The sequence below is a fragment of the Strongylocentrotus purpuratus genome, unplaced genomic scaffold (genome assembly GCF_000002235.5).
Source record: "Strongylocentrotus purpuratus isolate Spur 01 unplaced genomic scaffold, Spur_5.0 spur5_scaffold_18, whole genome shotgun sequence".
Classification (NCBI taxonomy): domain Eukaryota; kingdom Metazoa; phylum Echinodermata; class Echinoidea; order Camarodonta; family Strongylocentrotidae; genus Strongylocentrotus; species Strongylocentrotus purpuratus.
Window position 1 is genome coordinate 18,115,198 of NW_022145603.1, and position 8,201 is coordinate 18,123,398.

The following is an 8,201-nucleotide window of genomic DNA, read 5'->3' on the forward strand; positions in this document are numbered from 1 at the left end:
TTTTTCATATTCCTATCAAACATCGTTCTTTGTTTCCCTTCTTTCCATGTCCCTTTCACTCCTTTTACAGTATGTCTATTTGATTTTTGTATTGGTGCGTTCCCTTTAATTAGTGGAATACTTTTTTTGCAATTTTAAAGGAGACTGCAATCTACAAGCCCGGCTTTTCAGCAGTCCCCTCCACGACCAACCTGTTCTATATGCCTGTTGTACACTGTGGACCAATTACAAATATATTGTCAAGTTCCCATAGGAAAGAAATGAGCCTGCCGCATACTCCTGCGGCAGACTTGCCGCAGACAGTCATCTTTTTCACATGCAAATTAGTTTTGCCGCAGACTTGCCGCACCATCGCCGCAGACTCGTCATCATGGATATTCATAGAAAAAGCTATGACAAAGAGTCTGCTGCAAGCCTGCTGCAGACTCTTCATCATGAATATTCATATCCCATATAGACCTGCTGCAGACCTGCCGCATTCTCTTTCATATCCACCCCAGTGAACGTGGCAATTAAGTATACCGTCTTGCAGGAAGGCTATGCTGGAGAGCCATGTATTGCATCATTACATTATAACACCTTGAATTAGTAGAAACAGGCGGAATTGCTTCAAAAATTCTACAAATGTTGGTTTAACACAATGCAGAAATAGAGGTAGAGGTATATGAATACAATAACTGCATACACATATTCCAGAGTAGAGTCACAAATCCATGTGCTGTGCACACATTACACAAGAGTTACAACAAAAAAGTGAGTTAGTGGGGCTGAAGATAGGATCACATATGGCACAACATAAACGTTTGAACAGTCCGTTAATTCCTCAGTCTCCTCTTATCCTCCAAAATGGCCGCCTCTAGCCTTGCTGCGGACTGTATAATTTCCCACTTTTCTGTGGCAGATCTGCCGCAGACTGCTCCTGTGGCATACTGGTATGCCGCGAGTTTGGAGCAAAGTTTCATTCTGCCGCAGACTGTTCCTGCGGCATACTTGTATGCGGCGAGTCTGGATCAAAGATTCATTCTGCCGCAGATCTGCCGCAGACTTTTCCTGCGGCATACTGGTATGCGGCAAGTCTGGAGCAAAGTTTCATCCTGCCGCAGATCTGCCGCAGATTGTTCCTGTGGCATACTGGTATGCGGCAATTCTGCAGCTAAATTTCTTTCTGCCGCATACTTCGGCAAACTCTTTGCCGCAGATCTGCTGCAGCAGGTCTGCCCCATACTTTTTATTTTCCTATGGGTTTCATTGTTTAACTTAGAACAATGCAATCCCATGTAATTTAATTATTTTGTTGGAAATAGAAATAAACGAAATAAAAATAAATATTTTTGTTATTACAAAAGTTTATACAATAGCAACACAAAATTTGAAATTTGTCAGACATGCTGTAGCATCACCAGGAAGACAAAGGCAGTAATGGTGGATTGTACATGTATGAAAGCATGCAATTAAGCGTGTGCTGACCTGGGGAAAATTACATACCATTGTCTATTATACAAGCCGACTGTTTAGTCTGACATGTCTAACATAGCAATACGTATATTGTTATTGTTTGTTGTATTGTAACAGATAGTGAATTTCGGCAAAGTTACATACCACTTTCTCAAGTTAGCTCATTGATGACTGACATATAATGTCACAAGAGGAATGAGATCTGGAGGCTTTTTAGGGTGGAACTTAGCAAGTTCGAAAGAAGAAGAAGAAGAAAAAAAATCATTTAAACGCATTCAGAAGTTTACATAACAAAGCAGGCATATCCGGACACCTCCCCCCCCTCCCCCCTCTGGACATCCACCCCCGGATAACCACCCCCAGTCAAGTACACCCTAGGACAACCACCCTCTAGGACAACTACCCCCAGGATAATTACCCCGGAAATCTACCCCCAGACTACTACCCCCTAGGACAACTACCCCCCGACAACTACCCCCTTCGACAACCATCCTCTAGGTCAACTACCCCCGAGTGTAGTTGTTTAGGGGGTAGTTGCCAGGTAATAGTTATCCTAGGGGGTAGTTGTCCAGGGGGAGTTTTCCTGGGGGTAGTTGTCCTAGGGTAGTTGTCTGGGGGTAGTTATCCGGGGATATTCGTCCTAGAGGGTAGTTGCCCTAGGGGGTAGTTGTCCTAGGGGTAGTTGACTGGGGGTGGTTATCCGGGGTGGATGTCCAAGGGGTAGGTGTCCTGGAACCGTTAGCAGGACTACACACCATAGGAATACATGCCTCACACATGCACTCGCACACATCTGCAAGAATCTTCAACAGTGATGGAGGCAGATTATTTTGAAGAAGAAGAAGAAGAAGAAGAAGAAGAAGAATCAACTTGTATTTGGTTGGATGGCAGGGGCCCTTTAACAGGAAAATGTTCAGAGCGAACTTTTGACGTAACGCCAATTTCCTTCCCGTCGCTACACAGGGGAATTTCCATAACCTTATTGTATGTCCCATCGAAATCATGTTTGGAATAAGTAATGCGTGATTGTCATCTTCGCACGTTTCAATAGATGACGCACAGACGTAGTGGATGTAGTGCGCCCTGAGCGGTAGCCACAAATCTCTGCTCTGTGTTCTGTGACGTGCTTGTGTGTGTATATACAAGATTGGGTTCCATGCACTTTTATAGCACTGTGAACAAGAAAATAACATGTAAATTGCACCATTTCAGTAATGAATCATCTTCATTTAGTGCCAGCCCAATCTTGGAATAGTATCGATATACATAGCTACTTACATCATTGTCCACAGGTTATGCTTTAGATTAACGAACCCCCTACACACACACACACACACACACACACCTTCGTTCTCTTCTTCCACTCCCCCTCCACTCCCCCTCTCTCCACGCCCCTCCATGACCTCCATGATCTAATGTTACAAATTTTCTCTCTTTCTCCCCCTCTTCCCTCCCATCTCTCTCTGAGTGTCTACCCCTCTCTATCCCCCTCCCTCTCTCTTTCTCTGTCAGTATCTCCCCTCCCACTCTCTCCTTATGCCATTCCATTATCAATTGGTCACTTGATTTTTAGAACACAGTCAAACCTGAATATAAAAACCGATCAATGGAGAGTGACCAATATATAGAGGTGGTCTGTAAGTGCAGACACAAATGACTTGGTACATGCGATCCTACAATATTCAGTGATCGTTGTGTAGCTCCCTCTCAAAGTGGAGATATTAATTAAGCTATGAAACAATGTTTCTTGACTAAAATCGAGCGATTAGCTATTCCCGTTTGGAAATTATATATCACAACTACATATTCTGTAATTTTCATTGTCGCAGCTACCATTGTACGGCTGTATAAGGCTCTCTTTGAAATTGATCAACAGTTTACGGGCACCGGTGAATTTGTATATTCAATTTTTTTCTAAAGCGAAAGTGTTTTAGGGACTAAATGTTCTAATAAATCCACAGGGGCATTTAAATACATGTATATCAAAATTGTAAAGAATCCCTAAATCCACCCAATTTTCAAAATTTCCAAAAGAATTGTATTACGTTCAACTTCCATTTCTGAGCATGATCTTACTACTAAAAATGTGTCATGAATTGCCTTCTTTGCATTGAGTGATAGCAATAAAAATGCCTCATGACCTCATTATGCAGACTGTATCAATATTGTCTCAAAAACTGACTTTCGACTGTGTATCAAGCACTAAATATAGCTATATTGTAACCCTGTGTACGTGTGTAGGCCTACGTATGTATGCAGGTGCGGATCTACGGTGGGGAGACGGGCCCGGCCCCCGACCCCCCCCCCCCCCCCCCCCCCCCCCAACAAAAAAACAACAACAACAAAAAGGAAAAAAAAGTATTAAAAAAAAAAATCTCACGAATAGGGATAAAAGAAAAAGAGTGCTCTTACCCCACCCCCCCCCCCCCCGGTTATTCACCGGCTGGCTGATTCGCCGCTAAATATTTTCTCACGGATTGCCCCCCCCCCCCCCTCTTTCCCTCGGCTGGATTCTCCCCTGTGTGTATGTGGGTTGTGAGTGCGCCTGTGCGTGCTTGTGTGTGTATATACAAGATTGGGTTACATGCACTTTTATAGCACTGTGAACAAGAAAATAACATGTACATTGCACCATTTCAGTAATGAATCATAATTCATCCTCATCAGAACCAGCCCAATCCTGGAATAGTATCGATATACATAGCTACTTACATCATTGTCCACATGATATGCTTTAGATTAACGAACCCCCTACACACGCGCACACGCACACACACACACACACACACGCACACACACACGAACACACATAAACACACACCTTCGTTCTTCTCCTCCCATCTCCCTCTCTCCTCTTCCACTCCCCTCCACTTCCCCTCCACTCCCCCTCTCCCCCTCTCTCCACGCCCCTCTATGCCCACCATGATCTAAATGTATCACATTTTCTCTTTTTCTCCCCCTCTTCCCTCCCATCTCTCTCTGAATGTCTACCCCTCTCTATCCCCCTCCCTCTCTCTTTCTCTGTCAGTATCTCCCCTCCCACTCTCTCCTTATGCCATTCCATTATCAATTGGTCACTTGATTTTTAAAACACAGTCAAACCTGAATTTAAAAACCGGTCAATGGAGAGTGACCATTATAGAGAGGTGGTCTGTAAGTGCAGACACAAATGACTTGGTACACTGTAAATTTGCATCGTCAAAGGTAATACAAAGTTTGGTATGGGGTCATGAATTTGGTTCAAATGAACATATTGGAAGCACATGCGATCCTACAATATTCAGTGATTGTTGCATAGCTCCCTCTCAAGGTCAAGATATTAATTAAGCTATAAAACAATGTTTCCTTACTAAAATCGACCGATTAGCTATTCCCGTTTGGAAATTAGATATCACATTTAAATATTCTGAAATGTTCATGGTCGCAGCTACCGTTGTACGGCTGTAGGCGCTATTTGAAATTTATCAACATTTTACGAGAGCACCGGTGAATTGTTATATTCAATTTTTCTTTAAAGTGGAAGTGTTTTAGGGACTTAATTTGCTAGTGCTTATTATACATCCACAGGGGCATCCAAATACCTGTATATCAAAATTGTAAAGAATCCCTATCCACCCAACTTTCCAAATTTCCCAACACTTTGTATTACCTTAAACTTCAATTTCTGAGCATGATCTTACTACTAAAATGTGTTATAAATTGCCTTCTTTGCATTGAGTGATAGCAATAAAATGCCTCATGACCGTATTATGCAGTCTGTATCAATATTTTCTCAATAACTGACTTTCGACTGTGTATCAAGGACTTAATATAGCTACATTGTAACTCTGTGTACGTCTGTAGGCCTACGTATGTATGCATGTGCGGATCCTCGGGAGGGGGGGGGGGGCAGCATGATCTTACTACTAAAATGTGTTATAAATTGCCTTCTTTGCATTGAGTGATAGCAATAAAATGCCTCATGACCGTATTATGCAGTCTGTATCAATATTTTCTCAATAACTGACTTTCGACTGTGTATCAAGGACTTAATATAGCTACATTGTAACTCTGTGTACGTCTGTAGGCCTACGTATGTATGCATGTGCGGATCCTCGGGGGGGGGGGGGCAGACGGGCCCGGCCCACTCCCCCCCCCCAAAAAAAAAAAAAAAAAAAAAAAACGAAAACAAAACGAAAACAAATTTTAAAAATCTAATAAATTTAAATCTTACGAATTGGGAAAAAAGGAAACCCTACCCCCGCCCCCGCTTATTCAACGACTGGCTGAGTCGCCGCTAAATATTTCTCGCGGATTCAGTAATCATAATTTATCCTCATTTAGTACCAGCCCAATCTTGGGATAGTATCGATATACATAGCTACTTAAATCATTGTCCACAGGAAATGCTTTAAATTAACGAACCCATCCCCCCCCCTACACACACACACACACACACACACATACCTTCGTTCTTCTCCTCCCCTCTCTCTCTCCTCTTCCATTCCCCCCTCCACTCCCCCTCCACTCCCCCTCTATCTACGCCCCTCCATGCCCTCCATGATCTAAATGTATCACATTTTCTTCCCCTCTTCCCTCCCCCCTCTCTCTGTCTGTCTACCCCGTTCTATTGCCCTCTATCTCTCTCTCTTTCTCTGTCAGTATCTCCCCTCCGACTCTCTCCTTATGCCATTCCATTATCAATGGGTCACTAGATTTTAAAACACAGTCAAACCTGAATATAAAAACCGATCAATTGACACAAAGAGAGTGACCATTATAGGTGGTTTGTAAGTGCAGGTTTAAATTACATCTTTTTGTTTCAAAGTGAAGCAACGTTCAAAGGTAACAGAAATCTATAAGCAGCGTGTCTTGTTATACAGGTGCTACCTGAGCAGGGCTGACTGTATTAAAGAAAATGTTTAGAATGGAATATTTGCCGTAATGCGAATTCTCATTCCAGTCGCTTCACCCCAACCCCTCCCCCACCCTTCCTTAGATTCCCGCTCCCATCATTGAGATCATGCAATATCCTTTATTGGTGCAATGGGAAACACCTTTTTTATTCTTAAAAATTGCAATAAAAATAAAAGTTAACACAAATCAGAAAAACCAAACATTCATTGAATCCCCCCTCCCCCCCCCCCCGGTCCCCAACAGAAAAAATGTTCTGTGTGCCCATGCCTTGCGCCATAATGCATGATTGTACCGAGGATATTTTTATGTAGGGGGCCGGGGTAAAATGCAATGAATTATTGAAAACTTATTGCATTTTCTTTTTTATTTTTGTATTTGTGGGAACAGCCCCTACCCTAGCCCCTGCTGCGTACAGTCATGGTTCAGTGGCCAAGCAATGGCCTCGTAACTGTGAGGCCCCAGGATAAGAACCGTGTCGATGTGCTTAGTGCCCTTTTGTGGGGCATTAATCCTCATTACTGTCATTTATGACTTAAGGGCGTAGGTCCCCTAGTTGATAAGCATAGTAGCATACACATGCTTTAGAAGTCACGTAAAACAAACACTGGGAAATTATTATTCAATAAAATCTGAGAATGTATACTATTTTCTTGATATATATATATATTAGGAATAAATCATTGTCAAATAATTCCATAAATTGGGGTAAAACAAAAATATTCCAACTATATGAGCGACAGTGTATAAAGAGAACCTACAATGCTACGTGCTTTCCATAATGAACACCATCGCAATTAGTTTTTCCAAATATCAACTCTAGGGGAATTTCAATAATTCTTCGTGTGTTAATCATCTTCATTCTTCTTTTCTTGCCCATACCAATCCAATATTTTACTCATTAAACATGTGGCAAAATAGAGATGTTTATTTATTACACGTAGGTGGTTTTATGTAGTTTTGTGATTACAATATCCTTTCTAATTCCATTTCCAAATTGTTTATATTTAACTGTAATAGTCATAATTATAGAACTAGTAATTCTCACATTTTCATTTTCCATTTACTCGTACAGGACTAAACCAAAAAGTAATTATATTTACCAAGAACCGTTTCAGTGGAACACTCTTCCTCATTACATACATATGTATGCTAGTGTAAAGGTATTTAAACGTAGGTATAAGGAATTTCTTTTCGGTAAATTGAAATGAACATTTGAATTAAATACATATTTTGTTTGTTTGTTTTTATGTATGTTTGTTGCTGATTTGTCTATTGTATAATGTCTAGTAATGAATATATTTCATATTTGATATTGTGACGAATATATGAAAATGATCTTTCCCTTTCTACTCTTTCTCTTTCTACCCTTTCTCTTTCTACTCTTTCTCTTTCTACTCTTTCTCTTTATATATTCAATACCTGTAAATATTGTGAACATTATAAATATAAAATGTCTTTTATAGTCGTTACTTATTTTGTGACATGTTTTTAACGGATTGCTCTGAACGAGCGACTAGTCTACAAGTAGCATGTGCTCTTTGTTTATCAACAATGCTTAATTTATTCCACTATTGATCGATAACTTAATATTCATGTATTATTCATTAGTTTAAGGCGCGATCCAAGGTGCGCAGCCAATTAAATGATTGTATATGCGCGTACGGCTTTCTTTTCCATGCGCGACCCAACCAGTATAAATAGTCCGCGCGTGGGTTACTGGGTTACCCAGGTACGTGACTGACAGCTTTTTACAGGCTAGTACGCGACTACAGTTTATTTGCAGGGTATTACGCGAAAGGTGAATATAAATAGTGACTCATACAATGTTTACTTATGCAAATTTACTAGGA